The following is a 25,616-nucleotide window of genomic DNA, read 5'->3' on the forward strand; positions in this document are numbered from 1 at the left end:
ATTTTAAAATGTAAAATGAATGAAATCACTTCAAAAATAAGTTTGAAACATCTATCCAGAAATATAGTCAGTAGAAATTAATTGGTATACCAAAGAATCAAAGTGAGACAGAAAATGCCTCAGTCTATTAAACATATGGCTTCTTTGCCAAACAGGAAGAAATAGCTTCCAAAAACAATGCTAAATTCCACTACAAATTCAATTGCAAAATCTTACCCAAAAGGTTTATGGATTGTCATGGAAGGCAGTGAAGGAGGAAGTGAAATTATAAACAGCAGAATTGAAAAAGAATCATAGTCTATTATTACAGACTCTTTTCTACATCAATGGCAATGCAATCACCAAATATGAATTCTAACATCATAGTTAGGGATATACTTTAGAGAAAGCAGAAGTGATCCTAATAGAAACTTGTTGGGGGGTGGGGTTTAAACTAAATTGGAGTAAATACATAAGGAGGAGATTCACATTAGAGGGAGTTTAAAAAAAAAGTCTAAAGGCTTGGAAAAAATCTTGTTACTTATTATTATTGAAATAAAGGCAAGTGAGGGAACATCACTTAACTCCTAATCAGCAAGGTTCTGATTAGTGTGCACAATGAATCAAATTATGTAGTGGAATTATGCGAATTCCAACTGCATATTTCTACTGAGTAGAAACAAATGATCACATTTTAAATACAATTTTTCTTCTTTTAGTGAAAATTTGAACAATGCAATGAAATCTTTGAATTCAATGGTCATATTAATTACTATCTGTCTTTTTGTGATACACTCCTAAAGCAACAAAATCTTTATGCCAATCATTTATATATTAATTGAGGGCATCCTTGATTAGGAATTTGATGGGGAGAAGCAGATCTTAATGACTGATATTCAAAAATGGACATCTTTACCATTTCATTATTAACTGGTAGATATTGAAAACACTATTTCTGTCTCCATCTTGTTTATTTATTATGGGAAAATAACAATATCTGATTCATGAATACAAAAAAAAACTATTGTACATTGCCTTAGGCAATAAGATATCTCAAATCCAGTCTTCATATTCATACACTGAAATTATTAAATATTACTTGTTAGAATAAGACCATGAACCTGTTCAATGATCCTCTGATAATAAACATATGTTGAGGTATAATATAGAGATATATGCTTGCCAAGTGTGTTGATGAGTATGATAGATGAGATTCTGTTCAGAGACCAAGTGAAAGATGATTTTTCTGTGTATGTTACAGTGTTGCAAATGATCCTTATTTCAGATTTTGTTGTTTTTGTCAGATGACATTGCGATAAATTAATTTAATCCTTGAATATTCCAAAGCCTCTAATTAGAAATATATAGTAGCTCAAAGGAATTTTCCCTGATCATCCACATTGGAAAGACTGAGTGGATGAAAATATCTAACTCCTATTTGAATGTGTATTTGGTTAGACATAAGTATCTCTCTATGTAGTAAGATGGGTGATTATTTGGATTCAGAGTTTAATAGAAAGAAGTAAATGGACTGAACTAATTCAGAAAATTTAAAGACTATTTTAATTAGCCATGTTTGTCATGAAAGATATTTCCCATTTTTGTAATACCAACATTATAAATGTCTATATGACAGTGAGATAGGAAATAAAACTGTCTTCAAAGAGCTATAAAGAGTTACATGATGAGAGTAAGTAGTTAGTCAATTAGCATTCATTAAGTATTCGCTATGTACCAAGCACTATGCTAGGGAGTAAAGATGTAAAAAAGGTGGTGAGGTGGGGGAAGAAAAAAAAAAAAAAACAATCCTAGTTCTTAACAGCTCACTATCTAACAGAGTAGAAGAATCCATCATCTACAAAAAGAGGGATTCCAGAGAATTAGAAAATGTATGTGTGTATGTTTATGTTTGTGTGTATGTAATATATTCATGTGTGTATTGTGTATGTGTATACACACACACACACATATATATATATATATATATATATATATATATACATACATGTATCATTGTATGTATATCATTAAATTTTCATATCATAAGAAGAGAGTACAGGTTTGAGAATGATATACCTAGCCAATGTGCTCCACTAGTGTCACAGCAATATGAAGAGAAACTAAAGAACACATCCATTACATTGAGTAGATTGCTTGTGATAATCTTATGGGAGGACACAGAAAAAACATTGCATAGGCTTGATAAACTTATGAGATTATAGATCCATTTGAATATATAAATCTGACGCAAGGATGTGGTAATTTATCTAAAATCAATTACTTGGTGACAGAACCAGATCTTCTCACTCTAAAACCAATGATCTTACCACCATAAGATATAGAATTCTTTATTACAAATATCTGGACCATTATTGTTCTTTGAAAAACTACTTTGGGTAATTTGCTGATTGGAATTAGAAGCAACAGTACTCACTGTATGAAAAATAGCATGTGCTCCAGGAGAAAATAGTCAATGAGTATAGTAAGCTAGTGTTTGACAAACCCCCCAAAATCCCAGCTTTTGGGATAAGAACTCACTATTTGACAAAAACTTCTGGGAAAATTGGAAACTAGTATGGCAGAAAATAGGTATTGACCTACACCTAATACCCTATACCAAGATAAGGTTGAAATGGTTTAACAATCTAGACATAAAGAGTGATATTATAAGCAAATTAGAAGAATATAGGATCTGTGGAGGAGGAAGAAATCTGTGACCAAAGAAGAACCGGAAATCATTATTGATCACAAAATAAATTATTTTGATTGTATTAAGTTGAAAAGATTCTATACAAACAAACTAATGCAGACAAGATTAGAAGGGAAGAAATAAACTGGGAAAACATTTTTACATTCAAGGGTTTTTATCAAGTTCTCATTTCTAACATTTGTTCCGACTTTTCCCCTCCCTACCTCCACCCCCTCCCCCAGATGGCAAGCAGTCCTATACATGTTAAATATGTCACAGTATATGCTAGATACAATATATGTGTGCAGAACCGAACAGTTCTCTTGTTGCACAGGCAACTCAAAAATTTTATAAGCAGTATAACAATATCACAAACTTAAAGGTCAGGAGAAGACTTAAATATAACTCAACAAACTGAGTAGAATCAAGCTTTTTTATATAGTTGGTTAAGGAGACATAATTTGATATATGGTATATTTAAATTACTGTAAGTAAAATTATCATTATTGACTTAATTCCTTGCTGACTGACCATAACCTTAACATAAAGATTACCTATTTTAAAAAGCTATAGAAAAAATAGCTAAACTGCATAAGTTCAGCTCTTTTCTTTGTAAGTATGTGTTTTAGGATTTCTTTAAATACAATAACCAAGAACTACTGAAATATTATTTTTATTTAGTGAAATGTCTATCTTCTGCCATGCAATTAGTGAAACTCTTCTAAAATCTCAATAAAAACTTACTGATTTTCACTAGTTCATATTTGGAAATGATTATTATTTAAGAAAAAAAGTACTTTTCAAAAAGTTATTGGGATAATTAAAGCAAAAACTCAACCCTAAAAGATAAATGCAAAGTCTATCTAAAAGGAATGCTTCTAAAATGTGTTTTAATACAAACAAGAAAACAAAAAAAGGAAATGTTTTTCATGTTCTCTTTTTTTCCCCTTTCTTTTTCTTTTAAAGAAAATATATAGTAGTAATCCTGGGTGAAAAATTATTTAGCAAGCCATTTTTCAATTAATAATTGGTCAAAGGATAGGAACAAACAATTTTCAGATGAAAAAATTGAAACCATTTCTAGTCATATGAAAAGTGCTCTAAATCATTATTGATCAGAGAAATGCAAATTAAGACAACTCTGATATACTGCTATATAACTCTTGGATTGGCTAAAATGACACAAAAAAAAAATGATGACAAATACATTGGTGGTGGAATTGTGAATGGATCCAACCACTCTGGAGAGCAGTTTGGAACTATTCCCAAAGAGTTATTCTGTGCATAATCTTTGGTCCAGCAATGTTTCTACTGTGCTTATATGCCAAAGAGAGCTTAAAGAAGGGAAAGGCACCCAAATGTGCAAAAATGTTTATGGTAATCCTTTTTGTAGTGGAAAGCAACTGGAAACTGAGTGGATGCCCATCAGTTGGAAAATGGCTGAATAACCTATGGTATATGAATGTTATGGAATATATAATTGTTCTATAAAAAATGATTAGCAGGTTGATTTCAGAGAAGTCTGGAGAGATTTGGAGGAATTCATGATAAATGAAATGAGCAGAACCAGGAGATCATTGTACATGGTAATGACAAGATTATATGATGATCAATTCTGATGCATGTGGCTATCTTCAACAAAGAGATGATTCAGACCAGCTCCAAGGATCTTGTAATGAAGAAAGCCATCTACATCCAGAGAGAGGACTGTGGGAACTGAGTGTGGTTCACAACATAGCATTTTCACTCTTTTTGTTGTTGTTTGCTTACATTTCATTTGCTCTCATTTTTTTTTCTGGTTTGTTTGATTTTTCTTGTGCAGCAAGATAATTGTATAAATATGTATGCATTTATTGGATTTGAAAAAAATAGCATATGCTCTAGGTTCAATTTTGAATTGTGTGGATAGATTTTGTTGCATGACTATGGGTTTGAATATTGTTCATTCTATCTGAAACCCTCCTTAGAATCCAAATTACACAAAAATGAAAACTAGTTTTGATATAGTTTTGATACTTCGGTGACAGTATTCCATCCCACAGTTAATTGATTTTTATGTAACATTTCAACATGCCATAGGATTTTCATGAAATCCAAGCTCTGCAATCTATGTGACTTTTAGCAATTCACTAAATTCTCTAGATCTCTCTTTATTGATCTGTAAAATAGGAGCTTTTCAATAAAATACCTCTAATGTCACCCCCAGGTCTCAATCTATGGCTCTATGGGATTTATCAGTAGAGTTTCTGTGTCAATAGAAGTAAGCCTTCTAGATACAGAAGTTAACTTCCTTCACATGAATGAGCTGTCTTATTTTAGAGATAAGCTTTGAAACAGGATTGCACAAGAAAAACTTATTAACAAATTCCAGGCTACTATAATGCACCTTTCATGGTTAGGCAGTTTTGTGAAGTAAATGGATGTGGACTCTTGTCAACCGAGAAGTATTTTTATAATTCTTCTAATTTTTATGCCTATTGTTCCCTATTTATCTTTCTAGTATTAACACATGCCAGCAGTTACCTGAATATTCATACATATTATGATCACAAAAATTCTACTTACCATTTATTGAAATTACAGTATCTATAATGCTGTCAGAGGTTGGTTGTTGGTGTAAGGAATTTCCAACAGGAATAAATTGCAGAAATTAGAAAGAACTTTTTGATAGTAACTTTGAAGTCTTAACCTTATCAGACTACAATCTATAAAATAAATATAAATATCTCAGTATTTTAATATTGAGATCAATATCCACTGTTAACTATGACATTTAGAGTTAAGCATATTTAATACTTCTATGTGACTGCCTTTCTGATATGCTTTACCATGCAATTCATTCCTATTTCCTGGGGAATCTCAGATTTACTCCTTGAAAAATGTCAATTGAAGTTTGTGCCAGCATAACAGGATAGTTATGACTAGAAATGCACATTGTTTTATCAGTTGGGTGTGAAAGATTCAGAGAGTAAAGTGTACAGATTATATAAGTAAATTCTAGAGCCAGGTACAATGATTGTTTTCAGACACAATGCATTTGAATAATAAGGATTCAATGCAGTGAGTCATAGATTAAAAAGGTTTATGTTTGTACCCAGCTTAGTTGTTGAATAACTATGGTGATCTAAAAATAATGCTCTATTCCCAATGGGTACTGAATAAATTTTACACCTAGTTGTTGCCTGAGTCACCTCCAGTTTATAACATCTCTCTTCGGGAAGTAAGGTGCAAAGGACCGACAAATCAGTAGCAAGGTAAGAATGTCTGGCCTATTAGTTTTCTCTATTAATTTTCCTTTTTTGCTTTACTCCTGTCGTAATACAACTTCCTTTAGAGCAATAGTGAATCCATCACAGAAGTATACTGTGAAATGCTAGACTGAACGGGGACTGAAATATTGGGAAACAATAGAAGAAATGCTGGCTTTGTGGTTAAAGAATAAGATTGAGATTCTACAAATTAAGTTTGTTTCCTAAGTAATCTTATTACTCCTTTGGACTTTATGTTTTCTAACCTGTGAAATGACAGCATTGGATTTAGATCTCTGAGATCCCTTTTGGTTCTAAATATGGTAATTCTATTATATGCATTTTAACTGTGATGATGGCATGGTAATAAGTGGCTCTGAAAGGGTGATCATGTCCCAGAATATGTACTGTCAGTGTATCTTACTATTTACAGATAGATAAATCAGGGGATGTTTAGATCAGGGAAGTAGAGGCATAAAAACATAAAGAGAGTAGCTTTAATGAGGGCACCGACTTCTCTTGTTCTTAGATTTTTTTTAATAAATCTCATATAAAAAAGGGAGAGTCCATGAGTCCATGATGGTGTTCCTAAATTGGTCTTCAGATGGTTTCTAGAGGTTGGTCTATTGACATACTTATAGAAAGCACATTAGAAAAATATGTTCATTGTGATACAACCACTATTACACTCAAAAGTCTGAGGAGGTAGCATTCCTTTTATGTCTGTGATTGAGTTTCCTCTGTTTGGGTATGAGAAAGTCCCAAACATTGGATTGTACTATAAGATACATGAAGTCCCATAGCTAGAGTACAACAGAAGATGGACATAATTTTGTAATACAAATTTAACAGATCATGTATTGTTGACAACTTGTAGCATTTGCATATTGTTTTGAGCAAGACTTTGGAAGATAAGGAGTAATTGTACTCAGTATCTATCTATGGGACTTTGGCAAAAGGCATTATATGATAACTTACAGCAGATTTGAACTGTATTATAAACATATCCATCCCCTGAGATAAATCACATTGTGTAAATATCTCGCTGCAGTCCCAATCCCTGTTGATATTTTTCCTGTGGGTAAAATCAGATTCAAATGAATATGAAGGAAAATTTTGGGAAGTGAGAGAGAGATGGTTGAGAATTATATATTGAGAAATAATGGAGAAATGAGGGGGGGAAAAGGAGAAAATACTTTGCTGAATACACATGATTTATGTGAGGAAAATTCTTGATAAGCCTTCAATGCTTCTTTACCATGTGTGCATATGCATGAGTATGTGCATGTGCATATGTGTGTGTATCACTGTGTGTATTAATTATTACCGTGGGAGTCTGTTAAATCATATAAATAGTACTTTTTTGTTTTAATGAATAAAATAAAACATATAGGATTATAAGTAATCCAAATATATTAAAAATAAAGTTATACCCAATTTTATTTTGAATTGGAGAGTTTAAATAGTCTAATATTCAAAGAATAGCTCTGAGACTGAGTAAGACCTATGTGTTTTACTATGTTGCCATTTGCAAAAAAGTTATGAGAGCTGTAGATGAAAGGTACTCTATGTGACGAGGATGAAATAGTATGCCAGGTATGGATTATTTTATCTCAATCAATAAAGTTTTTTTTCTTTTTTTTTGTGCTAGTGGATGGGAATCTCAAAGTAAAACTGACCTGAAATAAAAATGAAACAGACTTACCTATTTCTGTTGACTGAGATAATTAAAGCACAGATTTGATCTGAAAGCATTAATGATGAGAAGAAAATGGGTTTTAAAGATTATTTTTTTCATTTGAAAATCTAAGTTATTTCTAAAATTACATCTACTCATCATACCCCAGTGTACCATTTCTATGTTTTGTTTTATTTTTCTGTTGCTCAGATTAGAAGCCCAAATTGTCCCTGTTTCTTTCCTTTCATTTCCTATCAATCACTAAAATTATGACCATTTCCTCCCTCTGACTTTCACAGCTATCCTTTTGTCCTTCCATTGTCGCTGCATTTCTAATTTTGGACTTTATTTTCTGGAATATGGCAATATATTCTTCATCTTTCTGTTTCTTATCTCTTTCTTCCCCAAACCATCCTAGCCTAAATTCCATTTTAAACATGCAATTATTATATCATTTATCTGCCTTAAAAAATCTCCATCTCTTGTCATCCAGAATTTGTAATTCAACTTATCTCATAGCCTTTCCAAATTTGAATTTTTTAAACCTCCCAACTTGTTTCAGTACTAACCACCAAGCAAAACTTTGACATACTTCATTCCTACTTGGCATATCCACTTCTCTTCTACTCCTCCATCAAGATCTAATGCAAATTACACCTCTTTGAAAAGCTTCCAGCACTTAGCACAGTAGATGGCACATATGTGTTTTTGAAATGTTTGTTGACTGAGTGACCTCTTCTATGATGTCTTCCTTGAACATCCCACAGAGAAGTGATATTTCCCCACTTCCACCCTATAGTAATTACTGCTCATAAAATTCACAAAAATAAAACATAATATTTACTATATGAGTCTTTGATACATGGGCTTTTTAATATCTATGTAGCTTACTTTCCTGTTACAATTTTTATTACAACCTTTCCCAATAGAGTTGTCATTGTAGTTTATATGTCCAAAGTTTTGAGGAAGGTGTTGTCAAATCTGTATAAACTTAGATAAGAATACCACTATGGCCCCTTTATTTTGATGGTCAGAATTTGATGGCACTAAATAATTGTTATTTATAACTAATCCTTCTACCTATTTCAAGATTTATGTCAACCAGATACACAGGGGTAATATGAATGATTATTTATTTATAAATTGGTAACATGAAATAATTAGCAAGTAATGTAGTATCTTATACAATAAAGACAGGCAGGATAGATATAATTATATTTAGATATTTATAAATAATATCAATAGACTTCTTTACAAATAAGGAAATTGAGACACCAAGATTCAGTGATCCTTCCAAGATTGCATGATTAATAAATATAGCAGTATCAAGATTAGTACCTAGTTTTCTAGGTTTCCAGTTCATTTAGCAATAAGGAGAAATTGAATCTAACTCTGATTATACCACTCATCATAAGGGAGCATCTAGGTGGCACACTGGACCACCAGGAACTCAGGAAGACCTCAAATATGACCTTGGATACTTTGTATCTGTATTTCCAAGCATATCACTTAATCTGTGCTTATTTTAGTTTCCTCATCCATCAACAAGGATAATAATATCACCTACCCATCAGTATTTCTACAAGGATAAAGTCATTTAATAATAATAAAATGTTTGCACAGTTCCTGGCAAATAGTAAATGCTAAATTGTTATATGATAACTATTAAGGTACAGGTCCTGTAATAATATATATCAACAATCAAAAGACTTATGCCTAAGGATTACAATGTTATATATAGCAGAGTGAAGTATAAAATTGATTTTTTAAAAAATAAACATTCAATATAATCATATATTTTCAGGATTTTATCTAAAACAAAGCTGAAATCAAAAGAAAATTTAACATATGAGCCAACATCAATACTAATTTCAAGAGACTCAATAAGGATACAGTGTTTATGTTTCATATGTGGAAATGTAAGGTATATGTCTGAGATTGACATCAATAATTGGGTAGTCCAAAAGAAAAACTGGGACAGTCTGACACTTAAAAGCAAAACTGTGCAGGAAAAAGCAAAACTATTACTTATGCTATATGAATGAGATACAGAAGAAGAACTAGCACAGAGACATTAGATGGGGGAGGAGAGCTAATAGTTCTAAAAAGCTCATATCATAAATGGGTTAAGTAGGCAATATACACACATTCACAAACAATACACATATACACATATACCTATATATATATATATATATATATATATATATATATATACAAATATGTATTATGCATACATGCATGTGCATGTATATGTATATGCACACATACATACATTCATATACCAGGAAAAGGAAAGCACCCTCCAAAATCTATTACAAATATGGAGCAAAGAATAGAATAAGATGAGGTAGAGAAGAGTATGCAGAGTAACAGTAATGGAACAAAGTGTGTAGATTAATGGGAAAAGAATAAGAAATGGAGATAAAGAGGGGAAAAAATAAAGGAGACATCTATGGATGGAGGAGGTTAAGTAACAGCAAGACAAATTAAAGACTAGAATTATAGTATAGGAGTTAGCAAGAATAGGAAATAAAATGCATACACAAAGATAGAATAGAATATATTTTTTAAAATATTAGTTAAGTTCAGTCAGAATAAAACTTAAAGGTTCAATTAAGAGAGAAAATTGGTGTCAGCCATATTGTTTTTGTTTTAGATACATGTCTACATACATATATATATATATGTATATTTGTATATATACATATGCATGTACATGTGTGTAGATAAGTGTATATGTGTGTATTGATACATGTGTATATAGATATATTTATGTGTAAGTGCAGATGTGTGAATATATCTACCCATAAATACATCTAAATATTTAACTGTAGCCTACTTTCGGGAGGTAGGTGGGATGAAAAAGGAAGGAAAAGAATAAAGTAAAAAAATTGCACAGCAGAAAATAAAATATCCTACAAGGAATCAAAGAAAAGATGGACAGTCATGAATATAATGCCCATCATTATGATTTCTTGAAATGGAAATTTATTATTATTATTTATTTATTTATTTCAAAACCTCCCTGATATTCCACTGGGCACATAATATGTGACACATGACAATGTTTTTTATTCTTTTTTTTCCTGTCTTTTATTTTCCTATTTTGTTTTTTACTCTCTCTAAACACACACATATACATATACATATACACATGCATACATACACATATCTGTGTATCTATCTATCTATATCTATATATATTTATATATCTCTGTCTCTATATTTATATTCAAAAATTCAGATCAGAGTTATTTTGATGTCAGACTGAATGAGTATATATTTTCCTCAAAGTAGTAAAGGAAATGAATAAGAATTTATAAAGCACCTACTATGTGCCAGGGAAATAGCACCTATTTTGATTCTAATAGCAACACTATGAGGAAAGTGCTGTTATTATTATAACTCTCAAAAGCAATGAAGGAAGTAGAAATTAAGAAATGAAGGAAGTAGAAATTAAGTGACTTGCCCAGAATCAAGAAGTATCAGAGTATCAGGTCTTCTCAAATCTAGGCCCAATTCTTTATCTGCTGCACCACTGAATATAGCTTAGTGTTTTTGTTCCATATTATTATTGAACTTGGATTTCAATTTCCCATTGAAGAAGGCTGATCTGATTTTCCTACTTGGAATATATTCCTATTAGTTGACAAAACTGTTTCAATAATACCAAAAAAAATATTTGTCTTCCTTTGAATTCTTTTTTGTAGTAGTCCCTCTTGATCTACCTCTTATTACGACAGGAATGTGGAGTAAAATAGCTGTTCCTATTTATTAAAAATTTAAATTAATTTAAATTTTATAACTTCCTAGTGACCAAATTGGGAATTCCTCCTAGTTTGCAAAGGAGATATTCAAGTGCTCATTCCCTTAATGGTAGAACCCAAGTAACAGTCTTCAAACAGCAGATATTTAAGGGGGATATTAAAGCAACCAAAATATAACTTTTGATACTGAATGAATACAATTTATTTCACTCTCCAACCCCTTTCTTGAATAGTACACAATGCAAACAAGATTTAGACTCATGATTTCAAGAATAAAAACAGTGACTTCTTTCTGTAGATACAGTATGTTGAGTGAAGTCAATACCTAAAATTACCTGTTTGATCTGAGACTCTTTCTTGTGCTCAATATAAAATCCATCTCCTTCTCCATGTGTTTCCCAAATGAATCTTAATTTGCTTTGCAAGAGTCTGTACTCATCTCCATTTGTCTCTTCCTAGTTGGTTCAAGTTTATTCATTTTCCATCTTATTGGCACAAAATTGTAAAAAAAAAAAAAAAAAGAAAGAAAGAAAGAAAACTAGCAAACAACACCCCCCCCCCAAAAAAAAAAAAAAAAAAAAAAAAAACAACAACTATTTTCTAGATATTTCCTTGAAAGATAGATGAGACTGGACATATTTAACCTTGATGCAAAAAGAAAACTCTTTCTCTGCCCTCATCCTTATCCCTTACCCCATGCATACTAGAGGGAAAAAAAGAGAAATTGTTTCAATTTAGAGGGATATGGTCTGTAATGTACCTCATATTAATCCTATATATCTTTTCTTTGCTCTTGATCTTAGAATTTTCTCAAATTTAACATGTTCTGAATCTTAGATTTCCAGATATCCATTCTTAGCATTCTGTTTTTTAATCCACTCTATTAGCTTCCATTTTATGGAAGAGTGCATTCCATTCATATCAACAGTTATGATTACCAGCTCTCTATTTCTCTCCATTCTATTTTCTCTCCTATATATACATTTGTTCTCTCTTTCCACCCTGTTCTTAGTCCTGTATTTTTACTCACCCCACCCACTACTTTATCTCCTATCACTCCTCCCTCTTTCCCTTGGTAGCATTATTTTTAATTCACTCCACCAAGTTATCTTCTATCAAGCCTTCCTCCTTTCTTTTACCCGTTTTCCTAGATTTTATGCCCTAGCTTCTATCCTGACCCTCCATTTTCTTTTCTTCTTTTTCTTCCTACTTCTTTATAGGCTTAAATAAATTTCTATAGCCAACTGAATGATTAAGTTCTTCCCACTTAGAGCAAAAATGGACAAGATCAAGCTTCAGACTTTGTTAATCTCTCTCCCTTTGAGCCTCTTGGTGTGAACGAATTGTCTTCTTATACCTTCCCTTTTCTCTTTTTCCAGTTCAGACATTTTTCCATCCCTTAATGTCTTTTTTTTAATATCATCATATCAGAGTCCATTCACAACCATACCCTTAGTTCATGTGATTCCCGCCTCTGTTGGCCCCAGTGTCAGATATAGTTCTCAAGAGCTGCAGATATTTTCTCATCTAAAGATGTAAACAGTTTAAGATATGTGTGTGTATAGGTAGATAGATAGATAGAATTATTATTATCTATTATCTTTTTATGGTTCTCTTGAGTCCTGTGTTGTAGATTTCATTTTCATTAAATCTCCATTTCCTACCCTGAAAGATGATAGTGAATCTCACTGAGTAGTTGATTCTTGGCTTTTACCCCAGGTCCTTTGCCTTCTAGAATATGCTGTGCCAGGCCTTCCTGTATGGGGCTGAAACTCTTGAGTTGTTGCACTAAGGTCGTTCAAGCACTTAGCTCTAATTACTGATTGGCCCAATCAGTAATTTGACAATACTCTATGGGCATATGCATGGAAAGTTGTCCTTCCCACTATCCTGTGCTGGCTCAATGGTTGGTGTATACAGAGGATTGTAGGAGGGACTGGGGGTGGAGTAAGATGAGGCAGAGTCACTTGTTGAGGTAGACGAGGAAGAAGGTGGTCATGGAGATTCTGCTTCCATCCTGTTCAATCCTGCATCTAAAGACCAAAAATAAAGACTAAGGACTTTTGCTTATCCTGACTCCGACTGATTCTGGGGTGCTTGCGCGGTCATCACACCTTCCAATCCTTTATTGTAGAGCCTGGGTAATCCTAACTGTTGCTCTTGATATTTGAATTGTTTTTGTCTGGCAGCTCACAGTGTTTTTTTTTTTTTTTTTTCTTGAGATTATACTTTTGGATTTTTGCAACAATGTTCGTGGAGTTTGCTTTCCAGATATTCATAAGGAACTCTGTAATTCTTTTGAATTCCTTTATAAGAGATCTGCTCATGCTTTCATATTCTGTATATGCTACTGAACTCAATTAAATGCAAGGATATAAGAGTAGATTGATGTATGTTGGAATGAAGTTTAGAGTTTTATTCTTCTAATTTAACAGCAGATGGCCCTGTTGGGCCTCACAGAAAAATGTCATATATCCAAATGTAGACCCTGCCCACCCCTTCCACAAAAGCCACAAAATGACCCTAGTGACACCTAATTAACTTGAGAAAAAAGTTGTAGACTCAAAATAGTTACTATTTCTTTTTGTAAGTAAAATAATCTCCCTTTAGATCTTTTCCTTATCACTAAAACAAAAGTTTAAAAAAATAAAAGTTGACATAAAATTTTTCAAGATTATACCTGACAAAAATGACTGCACTGTGCTTTCTAATATATTCCTCAGTTTGCATAATGTCTAAATAATAGCTCTTAGACTTCACAATTCCATCCCTTTAATTTAAAGGAAATATATTACAATAGTTGCTATTGAATTTTGCATAAGCAGATATATCTATGTATATTGAACCAAAAATTGTTTCCAAAATAAAATGATTTATTGAAAAAATATAACTAAACTGCCTTGTTGAAAAAAATTCAACATGACAGATTGAGGTTTTACTGCCATGTTATAAACCCCTGAAAATCAAGGCTTAATGGAAAATTGATCAGCCTTTTCCTGTGACAGAATGGAACAAACATGAACTACTACAATATTATTTTTAATCTGTTGTCTTTTTCTGAAAGGGGTAAAAGCCCTTACAAATAACAACACTGTTCAAATCTTAAATCACTAGAAATTGTATCAGGTACAACTGATAGAGTGAATATATTTGTTTTTAATGGGAGTATTGTGAAGGTTAATGAAATCAAAGCAACCTTGAAGGAAAGTAGGTAATGGATAATGTACCAAAGTATATCTTGTATTAATATTAGAAGACAGTGGCCTGATTCATTTCTGTTTATTCCAACATTCAAACCAAGTGAAACTCCCGGGAATTATTAGAGAGACAAATTAAAACAACAGATGGACCTGCAGTTGCATGCATAAGAATGTCTTTTCAGAAAGCCTCCTGACAATTTCATAGATTCCAAGGTATTCTGTTTAATTTCAAATAAAGAACATTGCCATTTCCCTGCTGCTTGGCTGTCAATCTCACAAGGCCCTAAAGAAAATTATTTCAAAATATCATGAAAGTATTTTTTCCTTGGTCTTTTTTCCAACACATTTCATAAAAGAGATATGATTCACTTTCTAATGATAGAAAAAAGGATGAAATACAGGTGAATTTTGGTAGCCTAAAGTAGGTACTTTCATTTAATACTATAAGAATGGAATTATTTTTGTGAAAAATACTTACTAGGATATATGTATTTTTTCATATATATATATATATATATATATATATATATATATATATATATATATAAAGGAAAAATTATCATTTTCCCCTAGCTCATCCTTCCTGATGTGTGACAAGCTATATATTTATCTGACTATAAATTACTGAATTAAATCCAAGTCATTTAAACTTTGGCAGCAGCAGCTTCTGATACTGTGAAGGATTTGAGGTCTAATGACACCACTCTGTTAAGCTTTACAATGCTTAAGATTTTGTAGATCAGGGAACCACTAAAGTATGCATGAGTTGTCTTCTTAGGAATCTTTAGTGACTATTAGGTCTATTATGGAGAATCACAAGAAAATGGACATTTTCTCCCATCATTTTCTAAAAGCAATTTGAAACAGTGAAAGAACATTAATTAAACTATTCTATACCTTTCCCAAAGTAATGCTATTTTCATTTAAAGAATGAGAAAATTACATACAAAAATCCAGAAATCAAGAAATAATGGTAATATATATCTAATAATAAAAAATCATGCTGGTGAATTGCTACACACACACACACACACACACACACACACACACACTTCTTAATTGGTAAGGCAATGACAGCTAATGTATCCCAATATGTGCTACAACCACTGCTTCTTTTATTTCTTTTATTGAAATTCTCAATATAATAAGAATATGCACTTTCTTCCCAGTATTATATATTTGAAAATCTAGTTCCTCTTCTCTTCCAAGTATTTCATCCTAGTATGAAGAAAGATTATATATATAATATTACATGTTGCACTATGCATGATATATACTTTAACTCTAATATATAATTATACATAATACATGTATACACACACACACCTTCAAATACATCCAAGGAAAATCACAAAATATTAAGGCCGGAAGGAAAATCTACTTTCAAATCCCTTCATTTTATGATGAAGAAACTCTTGACAATGTAAGTTAAGATTTCCACAAGATTCCACTCTATATGTAGAGGTTGATATCTATCTATCTATGTAAATAGATAGATAATGTGTGTAAAATAACAGACATAGAGATAGATAGGTAGGTAGATAGGTGGTAGATAGATAGATATTATTAGAACCCTGGTCCCTTTCACTCCTGTACATATTCTACTATATTACTGTATTTGAAATTTGAACCAAATGGAAGTAAAGTATAAAAACGTAACCAAAATTAGCAGCTCCAAAATGGAGTAATCAAGCTCAAGCAGGCATTAAATGAGTACTGGAAACCTGTGGTGTGCATGTAACCTAAAGGCAAATGATAAGTGTGGCTTACTATGTTAGCTAAACATAAAACATAGTAAAATGTTCACCGATACACTCTAAATATACTCACCTGTGAATTCAGTTGAAATTTGATTGAATAGTTCCTATAAGTTGAAGCTAAATGTAGTATTATATGTATTCTTCTTCCTTGCCTCAGAAAGAAAAAAAAAACTTTAAAGATTTTTATTTCCAAATTCCTATATAGTAGATTTATTTATCAATTTGCAATGTATCTTATACAACTATGCGTATGTTTGTTACACAGTGACTCTACTGAAAATAACTTTTCCAATATGAACCATGAATTTTATTGCTTGTTTATTTCTTGCATATTGTCTCTTGTGAATGTCTAGGTATCTCTTTTGTAGTCTTTTTCTTTCATTTAACTTACTGTCTATATTATATAGTTTTGTAGATGACTATAGGCTACTTTTTCTCTCTCTCCCTTCTTTTGTAAAGTCCTTTCCAGCCTTCAGTGAATGCACAATCTAATCCCTCCCTGCATATAAGTCTATCATCCCTGTATTTCAAATTATGGTTCAGAAATATAAATCCTCTTCTCATGTACTCACTTCTTAACTATTTCCTCATTTTCAAATCTTCTACTCTCATTTGAAAGTTTTACATTTATTCAGCAAAAGGGGCAAAATCATCTAAGTCTGATATATATATATATATATATATATATATATATATATATATATAATTTTCTATGACAAAAAAGGAAGGAATATGAACTTCTAATTTTACTAATCTTTTGAACAATTTTTGAAGTGTTACTTTCTTTAATTTTTTGGTAAACCAATAAATGTTGATAGAACATTAGAAAATTGAGCAAGTTCTAATATAAAAGGAATGCAATTTGAATTCCAAAGCCATTGAGTCTCAGTTTATTCATCTGGAGTTGATCTAAATGACTAAGCTATTTTTAGAACAATTATTAAATAATTAGTTTCAAACATGGCAGGGATAGCTATATGAGAACTGTTTAAGGTAAGCTATGTGAAATAGTCATGTGATTACAGTGATTTATCTCATTCGATAGAAGTTAGTTTGAAGTTTGGGTGATTACAGTAGGACTGATGTCCTAACAAACAAACAATGAGTCAAGGCTTTGGAATGTGTAATTTGTTTGGGGTGGCAAATAATCTTTGTCAAAAATATATGTCCAGACAGCAAAAGAGTTATGGAAAATCTCTAATTCTTCATGATCCCTGAAGTGATCCTAGTAATTATAACTCACATTGCCATATCACTGCAATGATTGAAAAGCACTTTAATTACAACAACCCTAAGAGGTTGTTAGTGTAATAATTATTCCCATTATAATATTATTTTGTCATTTAAATCATTATTTGCCCATATTCACACAGTTAAAACAATATGAGGCAGCTATTTAAGCCAGATCTTTTTGATTCTAGATTCAGCTTTTTTTTAAAAAAAAAGCCACATCCAAAAATATATACTAAACAGGAAGAAAACAACAAGAATTTCTTAATATTTTACTTCCCTCCCTCCCTTCCTTCCTCCCTCCTTTCTTTGTCACTCTGCCTTTTTCCTCCTGCCCTCTCTTCCTCCCATCCTCCTTCCCTCTTTCCCTCCTTCTCTTGCTCTCTCTCTCTCTCTCTCTCTTTCTGCCTCTCTTTGTGTCTCTCTGTCTTTGTCTCTCTCTCTCTCTCTGTGTGTGTGCCTTTCTCTCTCTGGCTTTTTTATTGTTGCATTTGACCAATTGTGTTTTTTAAAATTATTTTCCTTATAAATTTTTTTCATTTAAATTTTTTCTCTAATTTCCCTTTTCCCTTTTTTACCTCTTTTTTTGTTGTAAAAGCTTTTAAAAATTCTAAAAGGGGGAACAAAGAACAAAACTTTCTCTCTTTTTTCTTTTACCTTTTCTTTTTCAATTTTTTCCTCTTCTTGTTTTCTTTCCCTCCTGCCGGTCTCGTCTGCCTTTTTTCGGTGGGGGCATAAGTGCAGAAATTGGTTTAGGAGATCTCCTGGAAATAACACAATTCCAAAGTAAGCCCAACCTCTTTTCTTCTTTTTTGGGTAGGGCGTGAATTTCAAGGGGGCAAGAAAGAATTGGGGGGGCCCCAGCTCTGCCTTTTCACCTTTATTAAAAATTGGGTCAAAATTGGGCGATTCCCAAATTAGTAAAAGTTCTTTCATGCTAAAACCCCAGCCCCAAAGGGTCCCGGGCCTGGGGGCAGTGACAATTAGTTCTGAGGGAATCAAACGAAAGTGCATTTATAGCATTGCCAGAGCAACCACCTCCTTTGGGGAGGGAAACCTCATTCAGAGCACCCCATATTTGGGCCGGCCAGTTTTTTTTCCTGTTTGCAGGGAAGCTTGGAACCCTTCGAGGAGGAACCCTAAAGGTTTTCCCAAAAACAGAAAAAAAGTGCAATACTACAGTTTAGCAGAAAAAATGCAAACCAAGGACTAATAGCAAATCACTGGGGAAAACCCCCAAAGGGGAATGTCACCGCCATTTTTACTTGTTCGGAAAAATCTAAAAGAGGTACAAAAATGGGAAAGGAAAAATTAAAGAGAGCAAAACTTCCTGAAATACGAATTGAAAAGATAAAAAATTCCCAGGAAGTGCAGGGAAACAAAATTTGTGAATTGGAAAAAGAAAAAAAAAATTCCGGAAAGTAAGAATTGTGAATTGAAAAATAAAGAATTCATTGAAAGTAGGATTTGTGATTGGAAAAGACAAAAATCCAAAAATAGGATCTGTGAATTAGAAAAATAAAATAAGTCACTAAAAAATATAGTGAAATGGAAAAAAAAATTCCATAAATCAAAACAATTCATTTAAAAACTCAATTGGACAATAAGAAAGAAATAAAAGCAATGAAGAAAATAATTTTTAAAATTAAACTGAACAAAAGAACTAATGATTCATTGAGACAAAAGAATGTCAAGCAAAACCAAAAAAAAAAATGAGAAACTGAAAAAACATGAATTATCTACTTGGAAAACAACAGACTTAAAATAGATTAGGAGAGATAACTGAGGATTATTGGACCTTTCTGAAAACTAATGAAAAAAAAAGAGCCGATAAATTTACAAAAATACCAAAGAGAATACCAAAGATGTAATAGGAACGAAGGTAAAAAGGATTGGAACATCAACACCTTCGAAAAAACCAAAATAAAACCCCAAGGAAATTTAAATTTCAGAACTATCAGATTAAGGAAAAAATTTTAAACAGCAAAAAATAAAAAATAAATACCGAAAAAAGGATCACCCAAGATCGGGCTGCCTCCACATTAAAGGATCGAAGGCCTGGAATTAATTCTGAAAGGCACAAGAACTTGAATGGCCAAGAATAAACCCCAGCTAAGCTGGAGCATTTTCTTCCAGGGAAGAAGAGATTTTAATGAAACAAATGAATTCCATTTGTTTCTAAGGAAAAACAGAACTAAGCAAAAAATTTGATCTCCAACCATAGGACCAAGAGAACAGAAAAGGTAAAAAACTTTGAGAATTGTATTTCTGTTGGATATAAAAAGGAATACATGTATAATTTGATTTTTACTATATAAATAAAAAAGGATAAAGAATGGAAAGGGATGATGGCAGAATAAAGTGGGAAGGAGGGATAAAAAGAATAAAACCACATCCCATGAAGAGGCAAAGGAAACTTATCATATCTAAGGGAATTTAGAGAGGGGGAGGAACATTGTGTGAATCTTACTCTCATCAGAGTTGGCTCAAAAAGAAAATAATTGACATTTGTTTTAGAGAAAATTCTCTCTTGCCTCATTAAAAAAAAGGGGAGAGGAAAAGGGGAAAAAAGAGTTATAAGAGAAGGAAGGAGAAAAAATTCAAAGAGGGGGGAGGGAGGGATTCTAAAGAGGGTAAGCTTCATGATACAAGTGGGGTACATAAGTTCAAAAAGGGGAAAGAGGGTTGGGGGAGGCAAGAAAAAGTAAAGCATAATCTGGGGTTATTAGGATGGCAGGAAATATAGAATTGGTAATTCTAAACGTAAAGGTGAATGGGATGATCTCCCCCATAAAGAGGAAGCAGATAGCAGACTGACAAATCAGAACCCTACAAAGTTGTTTAAAGAAACACATTTAAAAGGGAGATTTAAATAAGAAAGGTAAAAGGCTGAGCAAAATCTATTATGCTTCAGGTAAGTCAAAAAGGAGGGGAGCCATGTTATCTCACATCAAAAAGCAAAATTGATCTAATTAAAAGAGATAAGGAAGGTAATACATCCTGCTAAAGGGTAAAAACAAGAAGCAATATAATAAAAAATAATGCACCAAGTGAAAGGACCAACTTCCTAAAGGAGAAGTTAAAGAGTTAAGAAGAAAAGACAACAAAATGTAAAGTAGGAGATCCAACCTTGCACCTTCAGAATTAGACAAATCAAACCACAAAAAAATAAGAAAGAAATTAAAGAAGTAAATATAATATTAGAAAATTAGGTATGTTGGATCTTTAGAAAATTGAATGGAAAAAGAATATACTTTCTTTCTCAGCAGTTCATGGAACCTATTCAAAATTAACCATATATTAGGACATAAAGACCCCAATTAAAAATGCAAGAAAAGAAATAGTAAATGCTTTTTTCAGATCAGATGCAATAAAACTACATTCAACAAAAAGTTAGGGGAAATAGACCAAAAAGTAATTGAAACTAAAAATCTCATCTTAAAGAATGATTGGGTGAAGAAAATTATAGATACTATTAATAATTTCACCAAGATAATGACAAATGAGACATCATACCAAAAATTTGGGGATGCAGCCAAAGCGGTAATAAGAGGAATTTTATATCCTTAGAGGCTTTACTTGAATAAAACAGAGAAAGAAAAGATTAATGAATTGGCTTGAATAAAAAAACTAAAAGACCAAATTAAAACCCAATCAAATACTAAATTGGAAATTTAAATTAAAAAGGAGAAATTAAAATATTGAAAGTAAAAAACTATTGAACTAATTAATAAAATAAGAGTTGGTTCTATAAAAAAAAAAATAGATAAGCCTTTGAAAATCTGATTAGAAAAAAGGAGGAGGAAAAATGAAATTAGTAGTCTTAAAATGAAAAGGGAACTTTCCACCAATGAAGAGGAAATTGAAAAAATAAGGAGTTATTTTGTCAACTTTATGCCAATAAATTGATAACCAATGAAATGGATGACACCTAAAAATACAGACTTCCGATAAAGAAAGAAGTAATTTTTGAATAGTTCCATTTCAGAAAAGAAATAGAACAGGCAATTAAACAACCCCAAGAAAAACCCCAGGACCAGATGGATTTAATGGAATTTTACCAAACATTTAAAGAACAATTCCCAATGCTATATAAATTATTTGATAAAATAGGGAATGAAGGAGTCCTACCAAACCTTCTAGACACAGACATGGTATGATACCAATCCAGGTAGGCTGAAAAACAGAGAAAGAAAATTTTTAGAAATCTCCTTTAATATTGATGCTAAAAATCAAATAAGATATTAGCAAAAAAGATTAAGAAAATCATCTCCAAGATAATACACGATCAATAGGATTTATACCAGGAATGCAGGGCTTTAATATTAGAAAACTATCAAATAATTGGCCATGTCAATAACCAAATTAAAAAAACCAATGATCATCTCAATAGATGCAGAAAAGCATTTGATAAAATCCAACATCCATTCCTTTAAAAACACTTGAGAGTATAGGAATTACTTTTCCAAAATAATGCAGCATCTATTTAAAAACCATAGGTAAATCAATGTAATGGAGACAAATGCAACATTCCCAATAAGATCTGGAGGAAAAAGGTTGCCCACTATCACCGTTACATTTTATTGTATTAGAAACGCTAGCTATAGCAATAAGAGTGAGAAAGAGATTAAGGAAAAGAATAGGAAAGGAAGCCAAAATTTCTTTTGCCGATGACAATGGTATACTTAGAGAACCCGAGATTCTGCTAAAAGTTATTAGAAATAATCCACAACTTTAGAAAGGTTGGTTATAAAATAAACCCACAAAGTCATCAGATTCTTATATAATACCAAAAAACCAACAGTCAGAGTTACAAAGAGAAATTCCATTTAAAGAACTACTGATAATATAAAATATTTAGGAATCATCTGCCAAGGGAAAATCAGAAACTTTATAAAAATTAAGACCACTTTTCACACAAATGAAGTCTGATCTAACCAATTGAAAATATTAAAGTTTGGATAGGGCGAGAAAAAATAAAGATGACAATATTACCTAAACTAATCATTTATTTAGTTATAAATAGACTCCCCAAAAACTATTTTAATGACCTAGAAAAAAAACAACAAAGTTCATATGGAAAAACAAAAGGTCAAGAATTTAAGGGAATTAATGAAAAAAATCAAATGATGGTGGCTTACGTACCAGATCTAAACTATATATAGAGCAGCAGTTACCAAAACTATTTGGATTGGCTAAGGAAGATTAGTTGATCAGTGGAAAGATTAGGGCAAGGGATAAAACAGTCAACAAAAAAACCTAGTCTTTGAAAACCCAAAGATCCCAGCTTTTTGGATAAGAACTTACTGTTTGATAAAAAATTGGGAAAAATTGGAAACAAATAGAAAATAGGCATTGATCCATACTTAACCCGAACCAAGAAACAAAATGGGTTCAGACCAGGCATAAAGAATGAAATTATTTAAATTAGAGGAAATAGGATAGTTTACCTCCCGACCTGTGGAAGGAAGGTTTTTGACCAAAGAAACAGGATCATTACGATCACAAAAAGAAAATTTGATTATACCAAATAAAAGTTTTTGACAAACAAAACAATGCAGACAAGATTAGAAGGAAGCAAAAACTGGGAAAATATTTTACAGTCAAAGGTTCTGATAAAATTTCCAAAAATATAAGAGAATTAATTTAATTTATAAAAAATCAAGCCATTCTCCAATTGAAAATGGTCAGGATAAAAGACAATTCTCAGATGAAGAAATTAAACATTTCTAGTCATATAAGAAGATGCTCCAAGTCAATTAATCGAGAAATGCAAATTAAGACAACCCTTAAGATACCACCCACCTTTAATTTAAGATGACAGGAAAAAATAATGATGATTGTTGGAGGGGATTGGGAAAACTGGGACATTGATTCATTGTTGGTGGAGGGAACGAATCCAACCATTTTGGAGAGTAGTTTGAATATGTCGTTATCAAACTTGTACCCTTTGATCCAGAGTGTTACTACTGGGATTTATCCCAAAGAGATTATAAAGAAGGGAAAGGGACCTGTTGTGCACGAATGTTTGTGGCAGCCCTTTTGTGTGGCTAGAAACTGAAACGAATGGATGTCCACAGGGAATTGAATAAATTTGGGTATATGAAAAATTATGGAATATTCGTTCTGTAAGAAATGACCAAAGGGGATGATTTCAGAAAGGCCTGGAGAACTTAACGAACGATGCAAAAACAGGACCAGGAGATCATTATATACTAACAAAATACTAGATGATGACCAGTCCTGATGGACGGCCATCCTGAACAAGATCAACCAAACATTTCTAATGGAGCAGTAATGAATAACAGCTATACCCAGAAAAGAACTTGGTAATATAAAAACCATTACCTTAATTCAGTCCATATTTATACCCTCTTTGATTTCCACAAGCAATTGTACAATAATTCAGAGTCTGATTCTTTTTTGTACAGCAAAAATAATGTTTTTCATTATACTTATTGTGTATCTAAGTTATATTTTAATAATTTAAAATCTACTGGTCACCTCATTTAGGGAGGGGTGGGGGGGAAGAGGTGAAAAATTGAAAAGAGGTTTGGCAATTGTTAATGCTGTAAAGTTACCCATGATATCCAAATAAAGGCTATTAAAAAAAAAAGAGATAAGGAAGGAATACATCCGCTAAAGGAAAAACAATGAAGCAATATTAATATGAAACATATGCACCAATTGGTATGGCATCCAACTTCCTAAAGGAGAAGTTTTAAGAGTTAAGAAGAAATAGACAACAGAACGTAATAGTGGGGATCTCAACCTGATACAGAATTAGACAAAACAAATCACAAAACAAATAAGAAAGAAATTAAAGAAGAAAATATTAGAAAAATTGGTATGTCGATCTTTGAGAAAATTGAATGGAGATAGAAAGGAATATACTTTTTCCAAGTTCATAACCTATTCAAAATTTGACCTTATTAGGACAAAAAGACTTAAAATTAAAACAAGAAAGCAGAAATAGTAAATGCCTTTTCAGATCATGATGCAATAAAACAAATTAATAAAAGGAAAAAACCAAAAGTAATTAAAACTAAACAATCCATCTTAAAAGAATGATTGGGTGAAGCAGCAAATTTAGATAAAATTAATAATTTCACCAAGATAATGACAATGATGACACATCATACCAAAATTTGTGGGATGCAGCCAAAGCGGTAATAAGAGAGAATTTTTATATCCTTAGAGGTTACTTAAAAAACAGAGAAAGAAAAGATTAATGAATTGGGCTTGCAAAAAAAAACTAAAAAAGACCAAATTAAAAACCCCAATCAAATACAAATTTGAAATTTAAATTAAAATTGAAATTAAAAAATATTGAAAAAAAAACTATTGAACAATTGTAAAACTAAGAGTTGGTTCTATGAAAAGCCAATAAAATAGATAGGCCTTTTAAACTGATTAGAAAAAGGAGGGAGGAAATGAAATTATAGTCTTAAAAATGAAAAGGGAGAACTTTCCACCAATAAAGAGAAAATTAAGAAATAATGAGTTATTTTGCTCAACTTTATGCCAATAAATTTGATAACCTAAGGAAATGGATGACACCCAAAATATAGACTTCCAGACTCAAGAGAAGGAAGTAAATTGTTTGAATAGTCCCATTTCAGAAAAAGAAATAGAAAAATTAAACAACCCCAAGAAAAACCCTAGGACCAGATGGATTTAATGAATTTTCAAACATTTAAAGAACAATTCCCCAAGTATATAAATTATTTGATTAGGGAATGAAGGAACCTACCAAATTCCTTCTATGACAGAGACATTATGAATAACCAGGTTTGAAAACAAGAAAGAAAATTATAGACCAATCTCCCTAATGAATATTGACAAAAGTCTTAAATAAAATATTAGCAAAAAAGACACAGAAAATCATTCCAGGATAATACACTATGATAAGAGGATTTAACCAGGAATACAGGGTTCCAATATTAGAAAAATATCAAATAATTCCAATTAATAACAAATTAACCAAAACCATAGATTATCTAATAGATGCAGAAAAGCATTTAACAAAATCCAACATCCATTCCTATTAAAAACACGAGAG

Source organism: Sarcophilus harrisii, chromosome 1 (genome assembly GCF_902635505.1).
Source record: "Sarcophilus harrisii chromosome 1, mSarHar1.11, whole genome shotgun sequence".
NCBI classification, from domain to species: domain Eukaryota; kingdom Metazoa; phylum Chordata; class Mammalia; order Dasyuromorphia; family Dasyuridae; genus Sarcophilus; species Sarcophilus harrisii.